This window comes from Pantherophis guttatus, chromosome 13, assembly GCF_059756535.1.
Source record: "Pantherophis guttatus breed Tessera chromosome 13, ASM5975653v1, whole genome shotgun sequence".
Taxonomy (NCBI): Eukaryota; Metazoa; Chordata; class Lepidosauria; order Squamata; family Colubridae; genus Pantherophis; species Pantherophis guttatus.
The window spans coordinates 14,478,686-14,496,804 of NC_142075.1; the positions used below are offsets into that span (position 1 = coordinate 14,478,686).

The 18,119-nt window shown below is 44.0% G+C and overlaps 1 long non-coding RNA gene across 3 annotated transcripts in view; it reads left to right on the forward strand.

Annotated features, from left to right (window-relative positions):
- LOC117669891 (uncharacterized) overlaps positions 1–18,119 on the forward strand; it is a 93,768-nt gene that overhangs the window by 20,192 nt on the left and 55,457 nt on the right. The window contains exon 3 of one of the 3 annotated variants that reach the window (XR_015729738.1): positions 1,498–1,617. The exons of the other annotated variants lie outside the window; for them this stretch is intronic. This is a non-coding gene — a long non-coding RNA (uncharacterized LOC117669891). The remainder of the gene's footprint in view (positions 1–1,497; positions 1,618–18,119) is intronic. 3 annotated transcript variants of the gene reach the window in all.

Genomic DNA, 18,119 nt, shown 5'->3' on the forward strand with positions numbered 1-18,119 from the left:
AACACATAAAGTATATTTACAATACCAACAGTGGTTCTTCAGCTCAGATCAGCAGACATTTTCACACCAGTGGTGGGTTTCAAATTTTTTTATTACCGGTTCTGTGGGTGTGGCTTGGTGGGCGTGGCATGGCTTGGTGGGCGTGGCTTGGTGGGCATGGCAGGGGAAGGATACTGTAAAATCTCCATTCCCACCCCTCTCTGGGGAGAAGGATACTGCAAAATCCCCGTTTCCTCCCAATCACCTGGGACTTGGGAGGCAGAGAATAGATGGGGGTGAGGCCAGTCAGAATTTTTACTACCAATTCTCCGAACTATTCAAAATTTCCACTACTGGTTCTCCAGAACTAGTCAGAACCCGCTGAAACCCTCCTCTGGTTCTCACACAGAGTACAGCAGAGAGACCTTAACACACACTCACTCTGAATAGTTCCAGTTTCAATTCTCTGCACAGACTCAGAAGCTGCAGACTAAGACACGCCCTGGTTCTAGTCCATCTCAGCTCCCAATTGGCTGACCTTGATACCATGTCTTTCCAGTCATGAATTTTCTGACAATGTCGCCAATTTCTGCACCATTCCTCCACGAAGTCATCATGCACTTTATATACAGAGCGGTGCTGAGTTGCTTTCTCGCCCACAGATATGACCCAAATTTAGACAAAGCAGCTTTCCTTTCAACTTCCCAGCTGAGGGGAATGACACGATTCTATTGTACCATATTCAAAGAAATTTTCTTTTCAAAATGGAGTGACCCACAGCTAGATCTCTGGGATAATGTAAACGAAGGGCTTTTATGCTCAGAAATGATTTAATGGATGGATCATGTGCCATCGAGGTGATTGTTTATTGTTAGTGGAACACACAGGTAGATTTATTTCTCTAGCAGGACGCTGTAACGGTGTCCATCCAATTTGTCCACGGGTGTCCTTTTCTACTTTCTTCTACCTTTCCCAGCATTATAGACTTCTCCAAAGAGCTAGGATCATGATGGCGAACATACGACATGCGTGCCACAGGTGGCATGCAGAGCTGTATCAGTGGGCACACGAGCTCAGCTCCGCCAGCTGATTTTCGGGCCTCCTGGGCCCATCAGAAGTTGGCAAACGGGCCATTTCCAGCCTCTGGAGGGTCTCCGGGTGGGTGGGGAAGGCCGTTTTCACCCTCCCCAGGCTCCTAGAAAGGCTCTGGAGCCTGGGAAGAGTGAAAAATGGGCCTATTGGACCCACCGGGGGAGCCGGGGTGTGTGTGTCACGCACACATGCATGGGGAGCATTGAATTATGGGTGAGGGCACGCGCAGACACAACCCTCCCCCGGTTTTCCCCTGCTTTTGGCACGCGATGGCAAAAAGGTTAGCCATCACTGAGCTAAGACATTGCGTACACTAGTGTATGATCGTGCAAACCTGGCTGTTTGTGCCTTGAATATGAACTCTGGATTGAGTTCTTCAATCATCCATTTTTTTTTTGTTTTCCTGGCTGGCTGTGATACTCTCAGAAGTCTTCTCCAACACTCAACATTCAAAAGCATCAACAGTCTTCCTTGTTTTGCTTCTTCAAAGATCAATACATGCTTCCAGAGAGAGAATCCCAGGGAAGATCATCGTCTGTACCAGGGGTGGGTTTTACTTAACTTTACCACCGGTTTGCAACGGGATCGCGCGCGCACGCTTGCTTCGCTCACGCGTGCGCCTTGCTTCTCACTGATGATGACATCCGTGGCGGTGGGTGGGGCCTCCTGCCAGTTTTACTATTGGTTCTTGCGAACCGGTCCGAACCGAGGGCAACCCACCACTGATCTGTACGATTCTGACCTTTGCCGGGATAGATATATTCTGGCACCTGGACCTCTTTTCCGAGGCTTGATTGCTTCCCTGGAGATGTTTTCTGATCGCTATTTTGGGACGATTTGAGATGGAAACATTGAAGGATTTCCAATAGCAGTAGCACTTAGCAATAGCCCTTAGACTTATATACCGCTTCACAGTGCTTTTACAGCCTTCTCTAAGCGGTTTACAGAGTCAGCCTCTTGTCCCCAACAATCTGGGTCCTCATTTTACTTACTGGAAGGATGGGAGGCTGAGTCAACCTTGAGCCTGGTGAGATTCGAACTGCCAAATTGCAGGTAGCCGGCAGAGAGCAGGAGTAGCCTGCAGTACTGCACTCTAACCACTGCGCCACCGTGGTTCATTTTAGGATTCCACAGCATTTTGTTTTGTGTTTGGGCTCATCTTTTTCTACTCATTGCACATGAATGTCTGATAATAATATGATCCAAGATCTTCCTGGAGGGTGAAATAGGAGATTGCTGCTGATTTTATTTGTTGAGTTCTGTGATATGCAAACCTATGCATATTCATTTGGAGCTGACACCCTGATGGCCTTACTAGGGTTTCCTTCTGTCTCCTCCTCAGAACTATTTTCCAGGTTTTTTTTTCTTTATGTTGTATTCTGGGAAGAATAATGCGACTTAAAATGTTAGAGCATCAGACCTGGCATTAGAGACTATCATTTAGAAGGTGTCACTAAACAGGAAATTCTCCCATTTGCTGAAGTCTACATGTAGTGCCAGAATAAAAAAAAAAAAGTGCATTTTTTTGGAACTTTAATTCAGTTGTAGTATATAATCTTGGGAAAGACAAAGAATGTACCGTTCACTTTGAGCCTTCTGATGGAACAGTAGAAAGGAAGATGTCTTTATAGCATCCCATTTTATTCTTTCTAAACCTCCTGAAAATTCAGGGCAATGAGAAGTGAAAAAGGATTTTTCCTTCCTTCCTTCCTTCCTTCCTTCCTTCCTTCCTTCCTTCCTTCCTTCCTTCCTTCCTTCCTTCCTCCCTCCCTCCCTCCCTCCCTCCCTCCCTCCCTTCCTCCCACCCTCCCCTCCTTCCTTCCTTCCTTCCTTCCTTCCTTCCTTCCTTCCTTCCTTCCTTCCTTCCTTCCTTCCTCTCTCCCTCCCCTCCCTTCCACTTTTCCTTCCTTCCTCCCTCCCTCCCTCCCTTTCTCCGTCCCTCCCGTTTTCCTTCCTTCCTTCCTTCCTTCCTTCCTTCCTTCCTTCCTTCCTGCCTTCCTGCCTTCCTGCCTTCCTGCCTTCCTGCCTTCCCTCCTTTCCAGGATCTGTAATCCATGTGAATGAGCTCTTGCCTCAAAGCAGCAGAGATTTTCAAATTCTTAATTTGGTACTTTTTAAGAAATTTTAAAGCCACAATGTTCTCATTGGGAGCTATCCAGAAAAAAAAAGAAGAAGAAGAAGAAGATAATTGCGGTTAAGCATTGAATGCATTTGTGATTTGGGCCATCGAAAAGTCTCCCTTTTCAAAATCAGCATCAAAATGAGCAGACTTGACAAAATATTGAATGTGCAAAACACCTGGGCTGCTCTGATGACAAGCGATGTTCTTTTTTTCCCCCTGCCTGCTGCTTTTTCACCATCCCATTTCTGTCTTATTTTGGCCCCCCCTTTCAGTTCTGAACAGTAGCATGAGTTATGTTGGCCATTTACTGGGGGAGGGGAGGGAGAGAGAGAGAGAGAGAGAGAGAGAGAGAAGGAGAGATTGGCACAAATGTGCATGTACATATGCAAATGTATAAATAATTACTATAATTTAAACAGAAACACAGTATATCTCAGCAGAGCGAGGAAGATTGTAGCCCGGTTAAGTGGAGTGCCCAGCTGCTAATCACTGACAGTCACCTTTAAGACCCCAGCTGTGGTCTCTGCTTATAGGGTGGTTTTTTTTTTTAATCTTTAAACCAGATTGGATGTCAGAGCCCTTGAAATGAAGACAGTTCAGGTAGCAGCTTGGAGCCTTGGAGCTAGATTTTTAAAGAGAGCTGTCCTTTGCAAAACTAGCATTTGTGGCAAAGTTACTCCGGGTCCACGAAATCATGGCAGCCCAGCTGGCACCATCACTAAAATGAGAGTAGCTGATTATTGCAAAGTTGTGCTGAGACTACTGTATGCCGTGCCTCCAAATTCGGGGGGCAAGGAGCAACAAATGGATGAAATATGCATTGTGATGTTAGGATGCAACCTCTGTGACTTACAAAAAGCTTGGCATTCGGGGTGCAAGTCCAATAATTCTGGGTTTTGCATCATGACCTTGCAGTATATTTTTTCATATCATCCCAGCTGTCAGATCTGGATGGCAAAAGTCTGGATAACCACTAGAAGGCAGCAAAAATGATTTCAAGTATCTCTTTGCTGCCACCTGGAGTTCTGAACTCAGATCAGTCATCTTGACCGAGATGGATTTTGAAAGATGTACGGTAGTTGAAAATAGGAAGTTTGATACTCTTGAAAGAAATTGACTGGTTCAGCCCCTAAATCAAATTAAGAAGCTTTGTTAATTACTATAGGATGTGCCCAGGGTTTTATAGCTTTACCTTGCTGGGTCCAATTGACCACCATATTATTCTATAAATCTTTCAAAAATCTCTCTTGCCTAACCACTGAATAAATGAAATAAACTAGCTGGTTTTGCATAGAGTGTTAAGGGATTATTTGAAAGGGACAAGAGCTATATATGAACAGTATCTCTTTTCCCCCACTCTCCTTAAGAACATTTCCTATGGTTAGAATATGTGTGACTTCTCTTGTTTGCTTTGCAAAAAGAAGTTTGCTGTTTTGGTTTTGGTAGCTAGCAGTGCAAATATATTTTAGTGGAACCGGTGAATTTAGTTAGTTGCTAGAAATGTTTCAGATTCTGCTAAATAGGAATGAAATACATTTCTGAGTGTTCATAAGCTCCTTACTGGTGAATCAGAGTCACTTCATCAATGTTAAAAGGTTGCAATCGAAGTGGTCAGAATTTGTCTTGCTCCTTTCATATGAATATTTGTTGTTGTTAGTTGCAAAGTTGTGTCCGACCCATCATTGTCCGACCCATGGACAATGTTCCTCCAGGCCTTCCTGTCCTCTACCATCCTCTGGAGTCCATTTAAGCTCACGCCGACTGCTTCAGTGACTCCATCCAGCCACCTCGTTCTCTGTCGTCCCCTTCTTCTTTTGCCCTCCATCTTTCCCAGCATTAGGCTCTTCTCCAGTGAGTCCTTCCTTCTCATTAGGTGGCCAAAGTACTTGAGTTTCCTCATCAAGATCTGGCCTTCTAAAGAGCAGTCAGGATTGATCTCCTCCAGGACTGACCAGTTGGATCGCCTTGCAGTCCAAGGGACTCGCAGGAGTCTTCTCCAGCACCAGAGTTCAAAGGCCTCAATTTTTGATGCTCAGCCTTCCTTATGGTCCAACTTTTCCAACCACACATTGCAACTGGGAAAACCATAGCCTTGACTATACACACTTTTGTTGGCAGGGTGATGTCTCTGGTTTTTAGTAAGCTGTCTAGATTTGCCATAGTTTTCCTCCCCAGGTGCAAGCGTCTTTTAATTTCCTGGCTGTAGTCCCCATGTGTGGTGATCTTGGAGCCCAGGAAAATAAAATCTGTCACTCCATTTCTTCCCCATCTATTTGCCAGGAATTGAGAGGGCCAGGTGCCATGATCTTAGTTTTCTTAATGTTGAGTTTCAAGCCAACTTTTGTACTTTTATATATCGGTATATATTTTTATCCACCACTTCTCAGGCATATGGTCACATCAATTGTTTACAAAGTGTGTATATGTATTTGGCTAACTAGCTCCATTGATTTCTTGTATTCAAATATCTATGTAATATGGGGAGAGGGCATTATTACTCCTCTCCTTTTGCTGAGGAAGAGGGAACCTGAGTAGTAGAATCTTGCAAGGGCCAAACATTCATATGATGGGACTTGAACTTGTGAGCAAGAGACCAGGTGTAGCCATCACACCAAGCCACAGTGTGGTTTGCTTGGATTGGTTTAGCATTTTTGTATGTTTAAAGCTTAGCTCAGCCAGTTGTGGTTTATTCAGTAAACTGTGGTTAAGCACACTTTGGGCTTTGAGAAAGCTTTGTGAGTTAGAATTATGCACATATTCAGGTATTTGATTTCAAAGTGGCTTGGCTGACTCATCGCTTTGGATCTTCAAAAAGATTCTTCAGATCAGTTTGATGTGTTGAATGGAACTGGGGTTGGGAGGTGGGCTCCAAAACTGATTCTAAAACTTGATCAGCGTTGGAAAACATTAAGATCTAAACCGATTCTGAAATGGATTCAGCAGTCTGAACAGCAAATCTGAATGGAATAGGCTCCTTTTTAAAAAATTGAATTGCAAGTCTAAACTGAATCTTCTTTTTTAAAGTGACATCCAAGCATGAATCTGATCGAGCCTAATCACTGTGTGGTGACCTCTGGTTTCTAGAGATTAGGATCCTCAGAAGAGATATGGTCCATGAATGCTCTCATAACTCTCATAACTATTCTTTCGTATGAGCGTACCATATAGGATGACCGTGAAGCTTGCATGGCAGAGAAAAACATATTTCACCCTGATCTCTTATAAGAAAGACTTTAATTAAAAAAAATACCATAATATTCCTCTATTTAAAAAAAAAAACCCAATGTAAGTAGCCACTAGTCATTCTTGGATTTCAACTTTCCCTTTGTTCTTCCAACCATAGTCAGAACTTGATTACAATTTTTTTCCCTCTGGCAAACTCCTCTTCCATCCATCCAGTGAAACTCATATTTTTTTGAGGCATCCAGAAGGCAGATTTAATCCCTAAGTGATCTAATATGGCCTAAACAGAAAACAAATATATAATACCGTGTTTCTCCGAAAATAAGACCCTGTTTTAATATATTTTTTTTGAACCCCGAAATAAGCGCTTGGCCTTATTTTCGGGGAGGTCTTATTATTTTGGGGCACATGGAGGAAACCAGAGGAAATGGTGGGGACCAGCTGCGCATGTGTTTAAATATTTTTGGGGAGGGCTTATTTTTTTGGGGGGGCTTATTTTAACGCATGTGCTCAAGAGACCGATTGGGCTTATTATCAGGGGATGTCTTATTTTTGGGAAAACAGGGTAGGCATACAGTTGGGGTGGGCAAACCTTTGGTTGGCTGGACTGGACAGGAGCCCAGGTGGTGAGAAGAGAACACCCAGTAGGTGGTCTTATATCATATTTGTAGACTCCATTGAGAATGTATGTATTTTCTAGGGATTTGCAGATTTCTTTGCTACTTTAATGAAATGACTTTAACTTCATTTACCCTTCAGGGGTTCGTATGTGCCTCTATATTTCTTGATTCAAAATGGTGGGAAATTTCCACCCCGATCCTTGGTAATTGTTATAATAAAGAGCTTCAGGGTGCAAGAAAGAAAGAAAGGAAGAAAGAAAGAAAGCTGAAGGAATTAAAAATGTTGTTCTGGGGCCTTGGATTGCTCACCCTTCCAGACAGAGAAGCATTTTGGTCTCTGCAAATTGGGGAACAGAATAGCAAGTGAGGGTTTCTTTTTCTTTTTCTCCCCCTTCTCGTCAACTTCTTGGTCAGTTGGTCTCTTAGAAACCAAAGCTGCTGTTCCTATAGAAGCTTAGCTCCTTTCACCTTGGGCCTGGCTTAAGCACCACTTTACCAAGTTTCCTCCATTCATATCTGGGCTCCTTAACAGCAGTTGAGATGGCAGCCATTTGAAAAGAAGGGCCAGGCTTGAATTGCAGAGCCTTGGGGCATTCTAATTGGTTTTGGTTCAAGGGGCTACTGGATTTGTGAAAAGCCCTACGGTACCTTTCCCACGCCAGGCTTCAGTTCTTCAAATTGGGATGGGGTGGGGTGGGGGGCGGAATGAGGAGGGAGAGAGAGCTGGGAAGTTGGCTGAAATGGGGGAAGAAATAGCCAAGAAAAAGATGATTTGGGAAACGAGCCTGGACTGGAGTAATCCACGGCCCCCTCCCCATGAGGGGGGTGGAATTTATGCTTAATGAACTGGATTAATCTATTTATTACATTTTGCCACCACCACCACCCCAGGGTCTTGAGGCACTGTGTATGAAAGGCTGGCTTTCCACATCAAACTAATTTGCCAAGCAAGGGAGCCACATTTGAGGTCCTCAGGCTACATGAACGTGGCCAGCTGGGGCTTATCACAATCTGGTTAGGTGAACTAGGGCAGGGGTCTCCAACCTTGGCAACTTTAAGCCTGGCGGACTTCAACTCCCAGAATTCCCCAGCCAGCAAAGCCATCTACCCCGCCCCCCTTGGTCTAAATCAGGGGTCTCCAACCTTGGCAACTTTAAGCCTGGTGGATGTCAACTCCCAGAATTCCCCAGCCAGCAAAGCCATCTACCCCACCCCCTTGGTCTAAATCAGGGGTCTCCAACCTTGGCAACTTTAAGCCTGGCGGACTTCAACTCCCAGCTTTGCTGGCTGGGGAATTCTGGGAGTTGAAGTCCACCAGGCTTAAAGTTGCCAAGGTTGGAGACCCTGAATTAGGGCATAACAGAATGTGTGAACTGTTTCCTGATCTAGAGATGGTGAAGCTGAATTGGCTTATAGATAGGGCTGAAGGAGACTCTGTGAATTCATTGAGTGAACCTTTGAATTCTAATTGTTATCTGATACTTCAACCAACGTATCAACCCGAACCATAATAGGCATACTTGATCCCATCTTTTAATAAACCCTCATCCCTGTTTCTCGTAGAACTGCTGCTGATAGAATGACTTTGATTTGCATTAGCTTGCTTTTCTTTATGCAAGCTGTATATCGTGAGCTTTTTTTTTTTTTCCAGTGCAAGCACATTAGAATGCAGGAACCATGCATTTCCTGAATTGGGTACTTGTTCCTGATGGAGTAGGTCACCCAATGTTCAGTAGTTTCCTTCTTCACGATGTGCACCAAAATATGGAAAAGGCTAGGTTGCCGCCTGCCCACCTTCCAAAGTAGACAGACTATCGTATGGCTAGAATTCTATTTTTAAAGATATGGTGAAGAGAAGGACCAGGGGAGATAGGATAGCAGTGTTCCAATATTTGAGGGGCTGCTACAGAGAGGAGGGGGTCAAACTATTTTCCAAAGCACCAGAAGGCCAGACAAGGAATAATGGATGGAAACTGATCAAGGAGAGATTCAACCTGGAAATAAGGAGGAATTTTCTGACGGTGAGAACAATCAACCCATGGAACAGAAGTTGCCTTTTGAAGTTGAGGGAGCTTCATCACTGGAAGCTTCCAAGAAGAGACTGGACTGCCATTTGTCAGAAATGGTGTAGGGTCTTCTGCTCAGGGGGGGGGGGGGTTGGACTAGAAGATCTACAACAGGGGTATTAAACTCAATTTCATTGAGGGCCCCATCAGGGTTGTGTTTGACCTCAAGGGCCGGGATGGGCATGGGCAGGGTGGGAGTGACCAGCTTGACGTCACTCATATCGGGCCCATCTGTGGTGGCCCAAGGGCTCTGTCAGCGAAAACGGGCTCCCAATCTCTGTTTTCGGCCGCAACAGCCTCTTGCAGCCCTCTGCCCATGAAAACAGAGCTCAGGTGGGCCGTACGTGTCCCCCTGGGTCCCATTTTCAACCGTGACCTCCTCCCGGAACTTCTGTCAGCAAAAACCGAAGTCTGTACAGCCCTCCTGTGCTCCATTTTTGCTGGTAGAGGCACTGCGGGCTGGTCCTTCACTGTTTCCAGGGTGGCCCCGCAGGCCAGATTTAAGCACCCTGCAGGCCAGATCTGGCCCCCCGTGCCTTGAGTTTGATACCCCTGATCTACAAGGTCCCTTCCAACTCTGTTAATCTGTATATGTTCGCCTTCTCTTCCTTCTCTTTTATACATCAGAAATAGGGGTGCAGGGAGCTAATGCGAGTCTCTTTCTCTCACATTACTGGGCTTAACATATGCTTCTGGACAGTGGTGGGATTCAAATAATTTAACAACTGGTTCTCTGCCCTAATGACGAGCTGGGTAGGTATGGCTTGGTGGTCATGTGACCATGTGGGTGTGGCCAATTCAACGTCAATCACATCAGGGGTGAAATTCAATTTTTTTTCCCTACCGGTTCTATAGGCGTGGCTTGGTGGGCATGGCAGGGGAAGGATATTGCAAAATCTGGTATTTGCTGGTTCTCTGAACTACTCAAAATTTCCGCTACCGGTTCGCCAGAACCTGCTGGATTTCACCCCTGACTCACATTCATGGGCGCTTCGCCTTAGCTGTTACAATGTAATAAGGGTTAACCGGAGAGGCAGTTTCTGTAAGCAGGGCAATAAAGATTAGGCTAGAAACACCACCAGAATGTTTTCTTCCTGCCTTCCTTACAGGATTAGCCCTGTAAAGTGGAAAAAAACAAAATAAGATTTTTTCCAATAACCGGTTCTCCGAACTGCTTAGAAACTTAACAACTGGTTCTCCTGAATCGGTGCAAACTGGCTGAATCCCACCACTGCTTCTGGAGGCCTTCTCCAAGATCGTCCCAAAGGTGTTTTATTTTCTTTGAAGACATTTTGCTTCTCATCCAAGAAGCTTCTTCAGGCCATTTCCATGGTTCCCTACACAACCCTTCTTGCCGATTCAGAGTCCGATGAAGATTGATGAAGTTTCTAAAACAGGGGGATTTTATTGGCTAGTCATTTACAGTTTGCTTAGGTTAGGGGAACTGATAGACCTGGGAGTTCTAAACTCCTCAGCATACCTGTTGATGAGACCTGGTCATCTGAACATCAGCACTGATGATGGCAAAGGAATACCGAATCTCCCTTCTCTAACGACATTGGGAAGATTTATAAATTACTCTCTGTGTATTAGGATGGCTGCTTGCCAAGAGTGTTTATTTATGAGTGCTTTAGCAACAACAGCGGAAAACAGGTGCATCAATTTGTTAACTATGGGTACATGCAACAGCTTCATTAATGCTGTAATTATTCAGGTAATGCGTTTTAGATTTGCAAGTCGGATACACCATGAATGTTGATGTTATGGGATGCTGCTGTTCAAAGATTTCACCGGCCTTGTTCCTTTCCTGGTTTTCGGCTTTGCAATTGGTAGCAATTGGTCAGCCTTTTATGTTTATGAAGGACATTCGGTTCTTTCTGGGCAGCTTCCAGAGAGCCTTCAAAATACAATGACTGGATATTGTATACTGCCCTGATTACAATATCTTTAACTTGATTTCTTGAAAGACCTATCTGGTTTGTTGGTCGAGTAGAACATTCCGTTTGTTATTCTGGAATGTTTTTATTTTTTAATAAGAGTAGAGTCAGAAAACTAAGTTCATTGAGGGTGCAAGGTTGATGGCTGGTTGTGTCTAGCAGGAATGTAGTTGCTTGGTGATTCTGTTGCTATTTGCTCTTCTGGCTTTGGCGATGACCACAATGCTGATTAGATGGTCTATCTAGGTCAGGAGTTAGCAACCTGCAGCTCTGCAGTTGCATGTGTCTCTTTCACCCCTCTGATGCGGCTCCCTGTCACTCAAAGTATGCGTCACAACCGCCAATGTGCGACACCCGCTGGCACGCAATTTATTGAGCTTTTCAACCCCGGTGGGCCAACCATGGATAAATCCAAGAAAAGAAAAGTTTCAGAAGAAAACAGAATGTTTAATTCAACTACATATGCTAGTTTTGTGGCCACTCAAGAAATAATCAGGCATGGGAAGGGTTTTGTGGCTCCCGGTGTTTTCTTTTCTGTGGGAAATGGGTCCAAATGGCTCTTTGAGTGTTTAAGGTTGCAGACCCCTGATCTAGGTTCTCCATGTTTGGCAAACAATTTCAGCAGAAAGCAACAGGCAAGGTCTTTTTAGGAATAAGTTAGTAGTGGTTGTTAAGCTATAAGCCATGGTTTAGTGACTGCAAATCCAAAGCTGCCTCTTGCATACATGCTGTGAATTGGACTAGCACCTTAGATCATATAGTGGTTTGCTTTGATTTTTATGGTTCCTGGCTGTATTGTGCAAACAAAACCTAAATCTCCCCCGCTCCCTCTCCCTCCCCCATTCCCTCCCCTTCTCCTTCTCCCCTCCTCCTCCCTCTCTTTCTCCTTCCTCCTCTCTCTCCCTGTCCTTCTCCCTCTTTATTTTTTCTTGAAAATTCTTAGATCAGTGTGGTTAAGATTTCTTAACGGGTTTGATTAAAGAGTCACCAAAAAGAAGGAAGCATTATTCACTAATAGAGTTTAGGAACACAGAGGCTTGCTATACTTTATCTTTGTGGATCAAGGGAAAAGGCTGTTTCCTCCTCAACTCTAACATCCACCACTATATATATATATATTTTAAAAAAGCCAACAACCAACCTAACTCCATACAGGTTCTATTTTGCTAAAATAAGTTGACATCACTAGTGTCAGGCCTGGAAGCCATCTTTTGCATTGGGCCTTCAGGCCTGCCACATTTTCTACTGTGAGAAAATGGGAGGGGGGGTTGTATGGAGTATGGGAGATATATAGTCAAAATAACATTCCTTTCTCAGAGAGTCAAGGACGCCTTGCCCTGGCACCTAGAGTCGGATGACTGGGAGGCATCTCCACTTGGGACGGTGCTTTGATTGGATCATGTGATGGACTTCTGAGTGTTGGGCAGGGACTTGAACTTTCTCTTGGGTGGGGAAAACCTGGAAACGTTCAGATTCGGGTTTCCCCAGATATGCCAGCATGACATCTCTAATAAAATGGTACTTTGAGGAATCTCAAGCATCAGTTTTCTTTTGTTGGGGGTGTTACCTGGAACCTTGACAACTAATTTGTCTAACTTGGTGCTTTTTGGGTTATTTAAATTACAATTTTTGGAATTCCCAGCCTGATTACAGGGCTGTAGAATGTCTACAGTTTTGGACAAATGTTTCAGTCCTGTGATACTACTGAACCTCACTCTAACCATGCTGGTCCAGAGTGAGTTAGATAGACGTTTCTCAATTTGTTAAGTCTTTGGCTGCGAGATGATGACTGCTTTGCTTTCCTGCTTAAGGGACGATTAGAAGATCTCTCTCCCTCCTCATCCAGCATCTTCATCACTATACCACATTCCACTGGCACGTGTGTGCACATGTATGTGTCTCTGTGTGTTCCTTTTAAGCCGAGAGAGCAGCTCTGGCATCTCTGATCGCAAGGCTGCTATTTACCGTATTAGAGCAAGCATCAGTGGGGATTGAACGAGAAAGAAATGAAGACTGTGGTTACTCAGTGGAGCATTTAACACTCCGTGGATTTGTGTTTTGTTTTGTTTTTGTTTTGTATTTTTTGCTGAGGAAAAAAAAAATAACAGGATAAATATCTCATCAGGATGTGGGCAAGCCCTCTTCCTTGCTCGACAATTGTTCCTAGCATTTGGCCACGAGGAACACAAATTGCATCTCTTGAGTGTTCTGTACTTTGACAGAAACGATTCTTATTTTAGATCCTACGTGGGATGTGAGCCTTTGTATCTGAAAGCTGATCCTTCTTCTTGCTCGCTTAACATTAAAAAAAAAAAAGCTAGCTGGGCAGCCAGTTGGGAGTCGGATTTGAAATTCATCTCCCTCTCTATACATTATTATTACATGCACACAATGTGCGCCTTTTAAACAGAAACATCGCTGTGAATGTTTGACGCTGGTGAATGTCAACACAATCCCGTGAATGTCTGGAAAGAGATACATGGTCTGTGAGTAGCTGGGTTCAATGCAACATTTCATTTCATTTCATTTTCATTTATTGGATTTATATACCGCCCTACTCCCGAAGGACTCAGGGCGGTGAACAGCCACAGAATAAAACACATAAATACAAAATTTAAAAACAGAATAAAACCGAATTAAACAATTTGGCCGAGACAAATTTAAAACACCCAATAATTTAAAAAACAAATTAAAATTTACATTTTAAAGGGGAAAGACAACATGCCTGCCCATCCTGGGATTCCTTTGGTTTGGGCACAACATGTTACAGAAACCCAACCAAATGTGAGTTGTATGCCTTAGTAGCTTCTGTGAACTAGCTGTTTCTGATTTATCCAATAAGCCCAGGATAAACCATGTACAATATGCAATGTCAGTCTGTTTGTTAGCGTTCATCCGTATATGTTTACAATATCTATATAGCAGAGTAGTGGCCTAGAATACAAATACAAAGATTTGAAGAGATATTTCAGAATATAGAGCCTTGGTAGTACAGGGGTTTAAGGCACCCTGTTATTAAGCTGGTTATTAAGACCAGCTGCCTGCAATTACTGCAGGGTTCGAATCTCGCCAAGGCTCAAGGTTGACTCAGCCTTCCATCCTTTCTAAGGTAGGTAAATTGAGGACCCAGTTTGTGGGGGCAATAAGCTGACTTTGTATAAATATACAAAAGTATGAAGGCTATTGCTGAGCACATTGTAAGCCGCCCTGAGTCTCCGGAGAAGGGCGGCATATAAATCAAATTAAAAAAAAAAAAAGAATACAGGAGGTCCACAGGTGTTTTTTTCCAAAAGCCCACTGGATTTCATTTTTCTTTGAAGACGTTTCGCTTCTCATCCAAGAAACTTCAGAACCAAAGAAGCTTCTTGGATGAGAAGCGAAAACGTCTTCAAGGAAAAACAAAGCCCAGTTGGTTTTTGAAAAAAAGCACCTTTGGGACAGCCTGGATGATTGGGCCTTCTCGGTGGGGGCTCCCACCCTCTGGAATCAGTTGCCCCCGGAGATAAGGAGAATCCATGACCTCAATGCCTTCCGCCGTTCCCTTAAAACCCATCTTCTCCAGCAAGCCGGGTTGGCTTAAGAAGAAATTTTTAAATTCTTTTAATCAGTCTGTGATTTCTTAACTTTTGGGCCAAAATTTATATATATTTTTAAATGTTTTTTAATATTTGTATTCTATGTTTTTTATCTTGGCTGTACACCGCCCTGAGTCCTCAGGGAGAAGGGCGGTATATAAATTGGAAATTAAATTAAATTAAATTAAACTGAGAATCTCCATAGACAAAATATGGGAAGGTACAGTCAGAACCTCTGTCTACAATTCCTTAAACCAACGATGGCTAACCTTTTTGCTCTCGCGTGCCAAAAGCGGGGATCATGCAGGGGGGGTCACGCACCTGTGTGCCCATACCCATAATTCAATGCGTCCCATCCCCTGCGCATGTGCGCATGACACTCCCCCTGCTACCCCCGCTTTTGGCACGCGATGGTACGGTGGGCCTGGTAAGCCCGTTTTTCACCCTCCCCAGGCTCCAGAGGCTTTCTTGGAGCCTGGGGAGGGTGAAACGGCCTTCCATATCCCCCCAGAGGCCCTCCAGAGGCCGGAAACAGCCCATTTCCCAACTTTAGGTGGGCCTGGAAGCCCCAAAAATTAGCTAGCTGGCGCGCATATGCATGCTGGAGCTGAGTAGGGCAACGCTCGTGTGCCCACAAATATGGCTCTGCGTGCCACCTGTGGCACCCATGCCATAGGTTCACCATCATGGCCTTAAACCAAAAACATCTTCTCCAGGAAAGATGTGTGATCTTGGGAAAGCACGTGGTGTGTTGCAGCAAAGACGTCCCTTGTACCGGTCATGTTTTGAAATATCACAGTCTTCGATCCCAAAGTGCTGATGCCCACTCTAATATCTATTTGGGGGCATTCTCAATGTCATCTGGATTATTAGCCTGCAGGGTAATGTGGCAACGAATAGCCCCCCCAATTTTGGAAGAACAAATCTAAGGAAAGGTTTTTGAGGATTGTGTGCAGGAGAGCCAAGGATGATCACACCTAGCTTCCAACTCTTTGGTGAGGTTTGTCTTTGTGTGTTGTTCCTCTAAGAATCACACTAAAAAAGATGGGGTACACACATTTTTCTTACCTTCCGTTCAAACGGCAATGCAACACGCGTCTGCATCTAGATTTTCATCCGATATGGAAAAGCGTGCAGTTGGGTGTGATTGGCATCCTTGTATCTCATTAGCAAGGTCTGTTTTGCATACAGTGACAAGGAAAACCTCTTTGTAAGCTCAATAAGAATAGCATTTTATTGCTAGTTTCTATTCCTCTGCTTTCTACCCTTCCAGCAACCCCCCCCCCACCCAATTCCCTGGTGTATCCATCAAAGATTTATCTTTGCTTTCCAAAGCTGATCCATTCTTTGATTTGAGAGGTGTTGAAATGCTGATTCTGATATACATCCACAGACAAAAGAGGCGCCAACTTAGTTCCAACTGGACTTTTCTCCCGTTCGAAGGGGGGGTATATAGATTATTTTCTTGCATGCACACAGCACAATGGGCTGATGCTGATGGATTTTTTTTTATAAACACTTGAATTAGCTGGTGATGCAAACACCCAGGTTTTATAACCGTGTTGTCAGCTTCCATGTTAATTCTACTCTAAATCCTTATTCAAATTTCTCATTCTCTCCCCACACCTCTTCAGGAAGGCTGTCTTCTGATTTAAAGAATGTTTACTTCGCCAACTGCCACTTAACTGATTAAAATAGATGCGTTATTAAAACACGGTGCAAAGGAATTTTTTTTTTTTTTGGTAAGAATTTTTTTCCTTTGAAGATTGAAGCAATTTGTTCATTTAACGCAGCAACCACAAATATCTCCTACTTTTGCGCCGTAATTAATGTTTTCTCTATACAGACCTCCTCGCTCCAAAAGAGTGACTCGAAATTAAACAAGCGCACCCTTTGCCCCGCTCCCTAATTGAAACGCCCTATGAACCATGAATCAACTTGCATTTTAGTGGATTGATCGGTTGATTAAAAGCTCTGGATTAATTGACCGCTAGCCATAGAGCCCAGCTGTGTTCAAACATCCACAATGATTTTGGAGGGTATGTCAGTTGTCCAGGTAAAAGAGGTTATCTGCTGAGCATGGGATAGCTCCAGTGGTGGGATTCAAAATTTTTTACTACCAGTTCTCTGGGCGTGGCTTGGTGGGCGTGGCAGGGGAAGGATACCGTAAAATCTCCATTCCCTCCCCAATCCAGGGAAAGGTTACTGCAAAATCCCCATTTCCTCCCGATCAGCTGGGACTCAGGAGGCAGAGAATAGATGGGGGCAGGGCCAGTCCGAGGTGGTATTCACCAGTTCTCTGAACTACCGTATTTTTTGGAGTATAAAACGCACCTTAGTTTTGGGGAGGAAAATAAGAAAAAAGCTGATTGGCAGGTGGATTGGCCTCCCGGAATACCCCCAATCAGCTGTCCTCAGAGGTGAACTTTAGCAACAGGTTCCTTGGTTGTGAGCTCTGTGCCTTGCTTTTTTTTTTGCTTTTTTTTTCTGCCTCTGAAACTTCTGAAACAGCTTCAGAAAAAAAACCCTCTGAAGCTCTGTTTGGAGGCTTCTTTTCTGAAGCTTTGTTTCTGATGCTTTTTTCAGTCTCTGAAACCTCTGCTTGAGAAGCTGGGTGGGGCTACATTCGGTGTATAAGACACACCCAGATTTTCACCCTCTTTTTTGGGGGAAAAAAGGTGCGTCTTATACTCCAAAAAATACGGTACTCAATATTTCCGCTACCGGTTCTCCAGAACTGGTCTGAACCTCCTGAATACCATCCACCTCTAAATCGCTCTGGTTCTCATTCCTTGCATGCAATAGCAATGCAATAAAAATATTGTATAAGAAGTGTGTACGTGTGTGTGTGTGTGTGTGTGTGTGTGTGTGTGTGTGTGTGTGTTACCTGTCTAAGAGGCAGACAATAAATGTCTATTCTCACTTTGTGTTCTGCTAATGAGACAGAGGTAGGTAAGCATCACACATTTCAACTTCCTTGCCTTCAGCTACATCAAGAAAACAGTGACTAACTGTTAATGGTAAGTGATGGTCCTCGTGTTAATTAGTACTTCTCCTCCTCCTCCTCCTCCCACCCAACTGTACCCCCCTTATGTGCCTCATTTATTTTATCACAGCCTTTCCCTTAAGGTGGTCCCCTTTTGTTTTCAACCACAGAAGGAAGATAAGTAGAGGTAACCCTCATGGATTTCAGCTAAGTCTACCTTTATATATATAAGGTGTATGTATATATAACTTAGGACCACAGTTGAGCCAAAATTTCCATTGCTAAGCGATACAATGGTTAAGTGAGTTTTTGCCCCATTTTACGTCCTTTCTTGCCACAGTTGTTCTTCCTGCAGTTGTTCAGTCATTAAGGCAGCAGTTTAGTGAATCTGACTCTTTCCCCATTGACTTTGCTTGTCCGAAGGTCACAAAAGGGAATCATCATAAATACGAACCAAGTGTTCCGATTGTGATCACGTAAACACGGGGATGCTGCAATGGTTGTAAGGGTGGAAAAAGAGCCATAAGTCATTTTTCCCCCCCAGCGCCATTGTAACTTT